Source organism: Triticum dicoccoides, chromosome 1B, assembly GCF_002162155.2.
Source record: "Triticum dicoccoides isolate Atlit2015 ecotype Zavitan chromosome 1B, WEW_v2.0, whole genome shotgun sequence".
Lineage (NCBI taxonomy): Eukaryota > Viridiplantae > Streptophyta > Magnoliopsida > Poales > Poaceae > Triticum > Triticum dicoccoides.
In genome coordinates, this window is record NC_041381.1 from 202,657,551 (window position 1) to 202,669,280 (window position 11,730).

An 11,730-nucleotide genomic window follows, 5' to 3' on the forward strand; every position below is an offset into this window, starting at 1 on the left:
GTAACATATGCAATGTGTGTGAAATAGAGTCCTGGATATATCATATTTAAAGAGGGGGCGATCCACGAGAAGAGAGTGGAGGTATCATTGGCTTGAGGTGTCCATAGAATCAAAGAGAGGGATGATGTGTGTGTGTGTGCGTGGGCGATCGATAAAGAGTGCCATCGAATTTGTGTGTGCCCACGTCAAAGATATAGAGTGGCTGGCCTACTGGAACATGAGAGGCGACATGTGCAGTTTGTCTCTGGCATGGATACCTACCTACAACGCTCGACTATCGGTGTGTGGTGGTGGGGGGGGAGAGGCCTAGTTAACTATAGAGGTATAATGGCTGGTATATGTGTGGAGGAGGAGAGAGGCCTACCTCATGTATTAAGGGAGATCGATCTACCTCATGTATTAAGAGAGATCGATCGGCATCCATGCATATGTGTAGGAGAGGAATAAGGTTGGGAGAGAGACAGAGCTAGAGTGTTGGAGGGGGTGGTAGTGGAGTTGCTTCTAACAAATGGTGGGAGAGGCTTTCTAGACAAACGGAGGGCACGCCTGCAATATCAATAAGAGAGGGGATGGCTACCTGTTTGTGCACGTGCATGTGAGAGACATGTCAGGAGGCATGCACGAATGATGAGGGGGGACGATATGGCTGTGGTAAGCAGATGTAACTACATAGGAAGATCAATCATCCTTTGTCAGAGAAAGGAGAGACATAACTTGTGAGGTACGTCGATCTATGGGTGGGACGGAAATAGTTAAAGTCGACCTAGGTATATGTTGGGAGATCGATCGGTATACATGCATGTGTGTGTTAGAAGCAAATAAGGCACGGGGAGAAGGATAGAGAGAAAGGGATGCATCTAGGAGGTGGTGCGAGAGGCATACTATATCGAGGGGGAAGGAGTGTGCGAGTACGAGATCAATGAAAAGAGTGGTGGGAGTGAGGCATGGACGGTGATAAGAGAAGAGGGGAAGCTTGTGTTTGTGCTAGGCACACTTGGCTAGAGAGGCATATCGATCGATGTGTGCCGTAAAGAAGGAGCTGGGGGGCCTACACACACCGTGGGTGAACGACCTAAAGTGAAAAGACGAATTTGCGCAATGGAGCTAGAGAATGCCGAGGGAGGGTGAGAGGGATGCGGGCGTGTGCATGCAGAAGAGAAAGTTAGCGCTAGCTACAAAGATAAGACGATTGTGTGGGTGTAAAAGAAGAATAGAGATCATACTTCATTATAAAAGGCGAATTCGAATATTTGAAGAATTTATCATAGTGTTTTAAAAGGACACATATGTGGATATATATAACGGTGATACACATGGTGTGGTTATGAACATGTTATACTACATATAATATATTTTATCTCTACTCTTATAAAAAATAGAGTTTTTGATGATGGTGTGCCTGCCATCCTACAATATAGGCCGTTCGATCTATATCTGACGGATAGGAAGGAAACTATGGCAATTTTGAAAAAATATACCCACACCCCTCTCCATATTTGAAAATTATCCTCCACTTGATCATGCTGATGTTCTGTGGAACGCATGGGCATCTTGCTAGTACTACATATAATATATAGAACATTGATTATAATTTGGGCTAATGTGTGGTTTTTGCAGCTCAGGTCTAAATACTTGTCATAATGTAGGGGCGGGGCACTATACTTTGTGTGATAAACACGGTGTACGTATGGAACATGGTTTAGATTATGAATATATAGTTAGTACATCAAATGTATTATTATTTGGAATCAACATCAAGTGCATTCAAAAAATAGAATTCGAGTTCATGTAGTACACATAGTTCATATCTATCTCCATAGTAATCATGTGGTGTGTTATTAAGGTAATACACGAATGATGGTTGAAGTTGGCAACAATCATGATTGTAGATTCTTATTGAAATAGATAAACGAATTCAAATTCAGTTCAAATTGCAGCGGTAGTATAGACATTTGGAATGCAATAAAATGTTGGTATGAGTAGGTTACATGCATTATACAGCCAGCGGAAAAATTTAATTGGACATAACATGGATTCATACTCCCTCCTTCCATCTATATAGGGCGTAATGCGTTTTTTAAGACCGCCTTTGACTATTGACAAGATTAATAGTACATGACATGCACAATGTGAAAATTATATCATTGAAAGCTCCTTTTACACACGAATATAACAGTGTGCTTTGTGTAAGTTGCATGTCATATATTATTGCTCTAATATTTGGTCAAAGCTAGCATCGAAAAACGCATTAGGCCCTATATAGATGGAAGGAGGGAGTAGCTTTGAATAGCATTTGTATAGTAAAACGGGGCAAGACACTCTCTTCGTATGGTGTGAATAGTTTTATTTTTTTCGTTTTCTTTTTGGTTGAGGGAAGTGCGAATTGATTTGGTACGTACAAATATAATATTACACGTTAGGCTTGTCCCTAAAATTCAACCCGCGCCTTGTTATATCCCGAAAATTCAGATATCGTGCTCCCAAAACTGGCGCATTCACAACCCGCGCCTTGCTATCCCAAAATTACAACGCACACGAAAATTCCCTCCAGCTGCCAAATCCCGACACGTGAAATCCTCCTTCTAACCCTGAGCCGAAAGGGCCGCTAGTTCAAACCGGTGGGGGTACTTTTGTAACACACCGTACATTTTGGACAAGCGCGTCCCTAAGTCATGGTTCACCCCCTCCCATCGCCTCCTTTTCGCCATTTGAAATCCCGAGCCGCCATAACCTCTCCGCTCCAGCCGCGAAACCCCACCCTCCTCCGTCCGCCATCTCACCGCTGCCCAACTGGAGCCTCTTCCCTGACGATGTCGTCCACCGCAATAGCTCGACGTCCCTCGTCCACCTCCCCGGATGAGGATCCGTCGTCCATCTCGTCGTCCCACCGGTTCAGCCGCCCCGTCCTCAACCTCCAAGGAGCTGCTCTGATGATCGCCTCGTCTATCACGACTGCTCCATCCCCACAGCGCCGCCTTAACCTGCTCCACCGGAACCGCTGCATCCTCACCGACTCCTCGGACGAAGCCGAGGCCTACTCGGTGCCACCAAAGAGGTTGTACACTCATCGCATCGCACCTTCTCTAACTCGACCTCCCGGCGCCGACGGTGCTCCATCCCGCACCCTCATGGAGCGGCTACCTTGAAGACGGCGCCATGGGCGACATCTACACGATGGCTCTCCCCCAGTGCGAGGCCCCTTCGGCGGTGGCGGCCATACCAGCCAGATCTGTTGCTGCTCCGGCTCTCGCTCGCTTGCTCGCTCGCCCAGCTGCTGCTACTCCGGCTCTTGCTCGCTCGCTCACGCTGCTGCTGCTGCTCTGGCTCTCGCTTGCTCGCACAGCAGCTGCTGCTTCGGCTCTCGCTCGCTCACTCGCGCTGCTGCTGCTCCGGCTCTCCCTTGCTCGCTTGCGCTGCTGCTGCTGCTCTCCCCCTCGCTCATGCTGCTGCTCTGCTTTGATTTAGCTACACTTCAGTCGACTGAATCGAGTTTTGGGTCAGTCGATTTTCAGGGGGTGGGGGGCTCACCGGAGTTAAGAAAGAATCACCCGCAGCGGGGACGGGGGCTCGCCGAAGAGGTACCCCACTATATATCTTAGGGTTCAGGGTGGGGGCGGGGGGCCTAGAGGGATGGTCGGGGCGGCGGCGGACCAGCGGTGGGGAGTTGTTTCGGGGCAGCGAGGCGGCGCTGGGGCCGGTGGTTCGGCCGGTGGTGGCTGGCAGCTCGGGTGGGTGCAGGTTGAAGATGAACTGCAGGCCCTTCCTAAACTACATGTCAAGTGCCTCTCTGCTACCATTGTGTTCAGTTTCGACAGTAACATTCAGATCCCAGAGTAAATTTCAGTTTCGACAGTTAAGTTCAGAGCCAACAGTTTGTACCTCATCTGTTGTAGTCAGGTTGTTTTTGGCGATGTAAATTTTACATCTATTTTACATCATTTATTGGAGATACTATTAGAATCCCACTTGAGATTGAAGATGTCTGTCTTGTGCTGCTTCAGCCTTGACGTCTTACGGCTCACTGGAGCTGCTCCAACAACAGAATGATCCATCACAACAGAGCAGTGCCCTGGACGCCGTCTATAGATTCCTCAGATCTTCCTCCACGCCTCTAACAGCCACCTATGCCTCAACTGCTTCAGCGACCAACCTAATGATGCTGAGGTCGACACGGCTACGGCAAAGAGGTTGTACACTTGTTGCATCACTTATTACTACACATTCATGTCGATTCATTAGGGCTATTTTGGTTCAACGGAAAAAACATAGCAATAGGTAATTATCCTATGGCACTCTACTATTCAATTATTCATGCATTTTGTTGAAAGGAATAGAGCAAAACATCCACCTGGACCTACTTTTCAAAATCCTATGCATGAAAACAAGACCAAGTGCATTAGTGACAGAATAACATTCTAACTATACACGCTTTCATATGGTTTGACTTTATTTTGGCCATGTTTCTTTGCATTCCTCTGCTCTTCCAATTCCTGTGAACCAAACATCCAAGTTGACAGAAATCCTGTGTTTACAAATGCTCTGTTTACCATGTGCATTCCTATCCTATTCCGGTGTTTTTCCTATCCCTGCGTTTTTAGAATCATGCAAGCCAAATGAGCCCTTACAGAATTACTTCAGTTACAGGTAGGTATCGAAGGGAACTTTGTATGGTTTGTCCTGCTCCTGCCGCGACGTCGTCCACCTCACCTGAGCTGTTCCATCGACAGAAGCATCCACCAAACCAGACATCACGACTCCTGGCCGTCTTTCGCTGCCTCAGATCTCCTTCCTTGCCGCCGGCACCCACCGCAACAACATCACCATCATCGACTCAATAGATGAACCTGAGGAGTACACATGTACACAAAAGAGGTCACACTCTTTTGTTTCTGCTTATGTTATGCATTGCTTAAAATTACCTGCTACTTTATCGTCATGTTCACCTCTTGGACTCCAAGTCAGGTCCAAATTAATGTTCAAACTTGAGTTCTAAAGTTGTGGGGCACATATCGCAGCAACAATGAATCGTATCTCTGTCTAATATCTAGTTCACCTAGGGTATGCCTACGTTGTTCATCTTGGGTGGGAAACAAATAGTAAAGCAATCATCATCTGTCTTTTTATTAAATTAAAGCAATCATCAGCCTGCTATCATTATTTTTGGATCCATCCACTGGTTGTTACCATCATTCTAAATTTCTGCATGCTCTCCTTACATAATCTCACCATATTTTTTTGTATGCATGTTAGATATTGTACACAATCATGCTGAACATGTAGAGAAAAAGAGAAGAGTTTTGCGTGGCAATACAATGTCATGCAGACATCGCTCCATGGTGGGTTCAATGGCAAACCCTTCCCCCTCCCCTCTCCAGATTGTAATCCAGAGGAAGGTATCCGTTCTGAGGTGGATTCAGATGCCGCTGACCACTCCTATTTACCCCCCAAGGTGTTTGCTCTACCTTGGCATGATGATGTTAGTCATATCATGCATATGTTGCCTTGTAGTGCCTACTTTTGACATCATATATGTCATCTGCTTAGTTTAGCTATGTTCTGTAATGCCACCTGTTTAGTTTCTATATCATATATGGGAATTATGCAGTCTCATGTCTTTTAGCCAGCCATAATATATGTGAAATGTGCAATGCCATCCTGTTTAACCAGGCATCATATATTTGAATGATATCTTGCCCATCCTTTTCTTCATTACATTTCCATTTGTCGATAATGTTTGTACATTAAACTACTCTTCCTGTGAATCAGCCATTTGGGTGGGAGATGAAAAAATCTAAAGTGAAAACAAGGCCTTCAGAGCTGACAGTGCTACCTATCGAAGCAGATCTCTTGTTGGGTCCTGATAGTTCCTCATAGATAGATTCAGAGACAGATAACCAATCCTATTCCCCCACCAAGGTGTATGCTCTAACTTGGCATGATTATACTACTCATATCATGCATTTGGTGTCTTGCATTGCATAGTTTAGATATCATATACACAATATTCAACACCATGTTCTTAGTTCAGACATCATATCGATTGCCCTCTGTTTAGCATATAAATCACATATGTGAATTAAATGATGCGATCCTGATTACTTAGATAACATGTAGGTGAATTATGTCATGTGATCCTGTTTAGTTATTCATCATATCTTTGAATTATGTTATGCTATGCTATCCAGTTTAGATAGACATCATATATGTGAAATTATGTCATGCTATCCATTTTAGTTAAACAATATACATGTCAACTATTTCATGCCCTCTTTTTTCCACACTATCTATTGCATCTGTCTCTCATACAATGTTTGTACATTCAACTATGTTTCCTATTTATCAGCCATTTGAATTGGAGCGGGTGATGCCAGTATCTATCGGAATAGAAACACGGTCTTCAAATAAAACAATGCTACCTCTTGGTGGAGATAGCACCTTGGTTGTACATGCACGAGAACCAACCCTACCACACATAACCCAAACTCTCGCAGATTGTACCCCTACTGCGATGGACAGAGAACCAGGTTCGCCCAATCTAACCCCAACCCCAGCAGATAGTAACCCGGTTCCTGTTGATATAGCACCATCTCCACCACAGAGCTCCCAAACAAGAGCAGGTAGTAAGGCAGCTCCAGTTCCCAAAGGGCCAGTACTACTACGGCAAACCCCAACTCCACCAGTTAGTATGCCTATTCCTGTGGAGGAAGCACAACCAGCTAGTCGTAGTTTAGCATCTATCGCATTTGATGTTGTTAAATCGTATGTGCGTATCTTCTCATCTTGAAAATATTATACCGAAGATGAAGGAAAATGCCAATTGCAGGTGTTTATCCAGGAGTTATGTGTAAGTAATGTTATTCATGGCAATTACTTTGCTTTGTCCCATACATCCTACCCCCATGATGGTTATAATACAACAAATTTTCCCATTTTTTTCTATAGAGAAGGACCAATTTGGAAACTCAGGATGAGGTAACCTGTGCTAATACCTCTACTGTCTTCAAGAATGCTTGGTGGCAGTATCGGAATTACCTAAAGAAAACGTACTTCACCAACAAAGAAACTCATCAAATTCCCTTACATTCTCCTGAGACACATTTACTGGACAATGACTGGGAACACCTCGTTCTGTACTAGTCCCGAACCAAGAATGTGGTAAGGTCTATGAGCTCATTTTCTATTTTTAAGTACTATATTCTTGCGTCTTACTGTACTCTATTCATGTAGAACAAGTGCCTAAACCTGAAGAACAACTGTTCTAATTTAAGATTTCATTGCTATCATAGTTCAAAAAAGCGCTAAGCGTTAATTGTTGGTTTTGTCACCGCCTTGCGCTTTATGACCAAAGCTCATGTTTATGCGCAGTTATGCACAGATTAAGCGTAGTTATGCGCAATGCGTTTTGCCAACACCTAGAGCCTAGGCGCACTTAAGCGCTCGCTTAGGCGCGTCTTTTTTAACTATGATTGCTATCGTGCATACTGCTTTGCTCTTGTATCAATGTATTTACTCATACAAACTTATTTTTAAATTGAAGGATCCAATCGAAACTCCAATGGCGCAGCAGGTATGTTCACGCATGTTTCTTTAACAGGTTTGCTCTTATCAATAGCTCTATTGATTTCAGTTTCAATTGTGTATACAGTTGAATTCTCATATCATGCACATTACTAGCATCACAACAGAGCCAATAGTGTTGTTGTACATGTAGACCCGTGGTACCCATCTGAAATCTTGTTGTGCCGTGTAGTTTCCCACGCTTTGTAATCTTTCACTGCTGCTTTGTCTTGAACTGATATGATTAGAACCATATCTCTATTTTGATTTGGCAAGACAATGTAGTGACCATAGGACATAGACATATGTTTGTTTGATGCTTTTATTATGTACTAGTACTTGGCAATAGAAGACTTGGTAGTTTAATCCTGTCCACCTTACTAATGAACTGGTTCACCGAAATGAGTTTCATATACTAGTACATGCTAAACCTGTTATGTGTCTGCTTGTTCCTTCTTTTAGAATGCTGACATAATATTGGGGAAGAATGCCTTATTAAGCAATGGTAAAGGAAGTAATGCAGATAAGGTTCAGGATAGTGAGACATCCTTGTTGCTCTCCAACAAAGCTGATAAAATAGCTAAGGAAGACTATCTTGAAGACAGTGAGACAACCCCAAAGTCATGTCTTGGTTTAGTGTTCGAGTTACTAGCCACTACCGCTTGCACAAGGTATTCAAACTCTCTGTCTATATCAGTTTAGTTTCGTGAGTCTCAACTACAAGCTGAAAGACATCGATTAGCTGTGCTGCGAGAAGAAGCGGAAGGACTGCGGAAGTCCCTGGACCATTCAGATGCATACTTTCTGGTGCAACAGCAAGGGTTGGAGGATTTTAGTGCCAAACTGGACAAAACTAATAAGCTTGCTAAGCTTATTGCTAGCATGGTGGAAACCCAGGATAACGTTTCTTGAGATCTCCTGAAGTTGTTTCAGTTATGCTCTTGTTTTGCTGCCGCGTTTATTTGCACTGGTGGCTAATTTTCACGGCCAGTGTATGTAATATGCTACTTTGTTCCCTATATTTGCACTGGTGGTAAACTTTGATGCCTAGTGGATGTAATATGCGTAATAGAGGTAATAGGCTAGCGTTAATTGCTTGCTTATTTATTTCCTTATTGTCTTGTTTAGTTGTTTGCTTGTAGTCATTGCAGTTCTTTTTCTGTGTTTTTCTAGTGGCCACAATAACCTATTTTTAGTAACTAGGCCATAATAATCATGGCAACACACAGACTGTTGTAACCATGGGCCTCCTGCGGGCCATATGATCCATGGGCCTTCTACGGGTCATAGGATCCATTGGCCTTCTATACGGGACGTAGGATCCATGGGCCTTCTACGGGCCGTATGATCCATGGGCCTTCTACGGGCCGTACGATCCATGGGCCTTCTACGGGCCGTATGATCCATGGGCCTTTTATGGGTCGTACGATCCATGGGCCTTCTACGGGGCGTATAATCATTTCGCCAATCATGGGCCATACTATTCGTGGACCATAACGGACCGTTAATAGGCCGTATTTGATAACTCTATGGAAATAGCCCAACGAGTTTCTTTTGACATGAAAACGCCCAATGTATTAATGGGCCACAAACGGGTCGACTGTAACCATGGGCTAAATTTGGCCCACAAGCAGAAAATGACAGTAATGGGCCGTAAGTAACCGAATGCAGAAAATGAGCCCAAGAATAAATGGGCCCTGAGAAGGCCGAAAGATAACATGGGATGGAAATGGCCCAATGGAATAATGGGTCATTAATGGGTATAAAGTGATACACTGTTCATTATGGGCCAGTTTCACCACGGGTCGTTAATGGGCCAAGAGATACAAAGGGCCTCATATGGGCCAAAAGACGTCATGGTCCATACATGGGCCGGAAGTTTAAACGGGCTGGAATCATAATTGACGGCCCAGATGACGCTACTGGGCCTAATTAGGATAGGTCGTAACGGGCCCTGGGTTAGCGGGCTGTAAATGGGCTATATGTGAACAAGCTGTTAACAGGCTTTCCGTGGGCCAGCCCGCCACCTTTTGACCAAGTCAAACAGGTCGGCCTTTTCACAGGAATGGGCCTCTGTTGGGCCGTGCCATGTGTCGACGTATCATAGGCGCCTTGGGTCCAATGAGTGGATGACATCTGTCCCAACTATGAGCCGACATGCGTTTCCTCCAGCCAATGATGATTTTACACATGGAAAATCCCCATTGGTCGGGGCTGTTAACGGGTTATCGGATCCAAAACCGGACCCGATAGCTTAACGGCATTCCGTTACGGTGGACGCCACGTGTCAGTCACCCTTGACAAAAGCACTTCTGTGACGCGCGATTTATCGTCATGGAAGTGGACACTTCCGTGATGATAATTTTGGTAATGTCATGGAACACTTCTACAATAGCACATGTATGACTACCTTGATTCTTTCATAAAATCGTCATGGATGTACATGCATGACAGAAAACGTGACCTACTGTGACAAACACGTATCATCATGGAGTGTCTTTTTTTTGTAGTGACCATTACTAGAGGGAATTTCTTGGGAAGCCATACTTTTAATTCTTATAATGCCATGATAGGCTTGTTAGGCCCACCACCTCTTTTGGTCAATGAAACTATTTTAACTTTGGAACATGTGATGCAAAGACTTGATATTATTGAGAATAAAACTGCTACTATAGAATTAATCAAAAAATTGGATAAAAAGATTCACAATCAAATTACTCAATATGGATCTAAGGTAGGAGTTACACAGAAGAATCTTAGAGAAAAGGAACCCATAGTTAATGAAAAGATAGATCAAGATTCCACTAGAATTGATAAACTTGAAGATATTATTACCAACTTGGATTCCACTTTTTCTACTGTTAAAAATACCTCAAATCTTCCTCCTGCCAAAGTTGCTAAGTTTATCTATGTTCCTAAGAGCAAGGGTGAATCTTCTAGTAAGGAAAATGAAGATCTCAAATCAGTAAGTGTTCACCCAACCTTTTCGATATTATTAAGGAACCTTTTGCCAAAAATTAATTTCTCGATTTCTTGCCTAGGAGTTTAATAATTGATAAAACCAAAGAATCTCTTAAGGATTATACATGTTCAATTGAAGAATTACATACCGAAGATGGCAATACCTAAATCTATTCGTGTTTTTATGCCTAGCTAGGGGCGTTAAATGATAGCGCTTGTTGGGAGGCAACCCAATTTTATTTTTGTTCTTTGCTTTTTGCTCATGTTTAGTAATAAATAATCTATCTATCCTCTGGTTATATGTGGTTTTAAGTTTTAATTAGTGTTTGTGCCAAGTAGAACCTTTGGAAAGACTTGGGTGAAAGTTGATTTGATCTTGCTGAAAAACAGAAACTTATCCGCTCATGAGATTATTTGTCATTTTTAACAGAAGAGTGCTTTTGAGTTGATTTTGTTTGTGTTCGCACACGAACACATCACCGTGTACCTCCAACACCGAGAGTGATGCACCGCGGCTCACGTCGAAGGAGGCCCGTCCGGAAGCGCGGTACGCAAGCAATCCGGTAGGCGCTTTTGAGCACCCGAAACCCCACGCGCCTGGGAGGTACCTTGTCTGGACGCGCGGCGGCTATGGGCTGCCCTAGGTCGGTTCGCCCGCCCCTAGATCCTCGAGGATCGCTGCCCTTCAACACGAAGAACGAACGAAGAACGAGAGAGAAAGAACAAGGGAGGGATGTAAAAGTAGGGTAAAAAGTAGATGGGTTTTGTGATTGTGTGTTGTTGTTCAATCGGCCGTCACCCATTAGGTATATAAGAGGCGGATGGGCTTCCCGTGCAAGGAAAGAAAACTGTTCGGTTTACAACCTAGCTGCATCTTGCGGGTCATGTTTGAGGCAGTAAACGATGTCACATGGAAACGTGCCCAAAAGCAATCTTGATTGTTTCGACGAGACGAACAACTTTCATGTTGAACGTTTTTTGGTCAGAGGCCATCTTGAGGGGATTTTCGGCTGTTTCTAGAAATCTGCGGCAGAAAAATCCAAAATCCGGACAAACATCCCCGGAGTGTCCAGCTAACTCGGAGAAATCCAAAACCCGGATGATCATTCCCGGAGTGCCCAACCATCCTGATGCAGCCGCGCATTCTCGGCTCTAACGTTTGCATACGAACTCCGATTGAGACGTTTTTTATATCAAAATCAATTGTTTCGA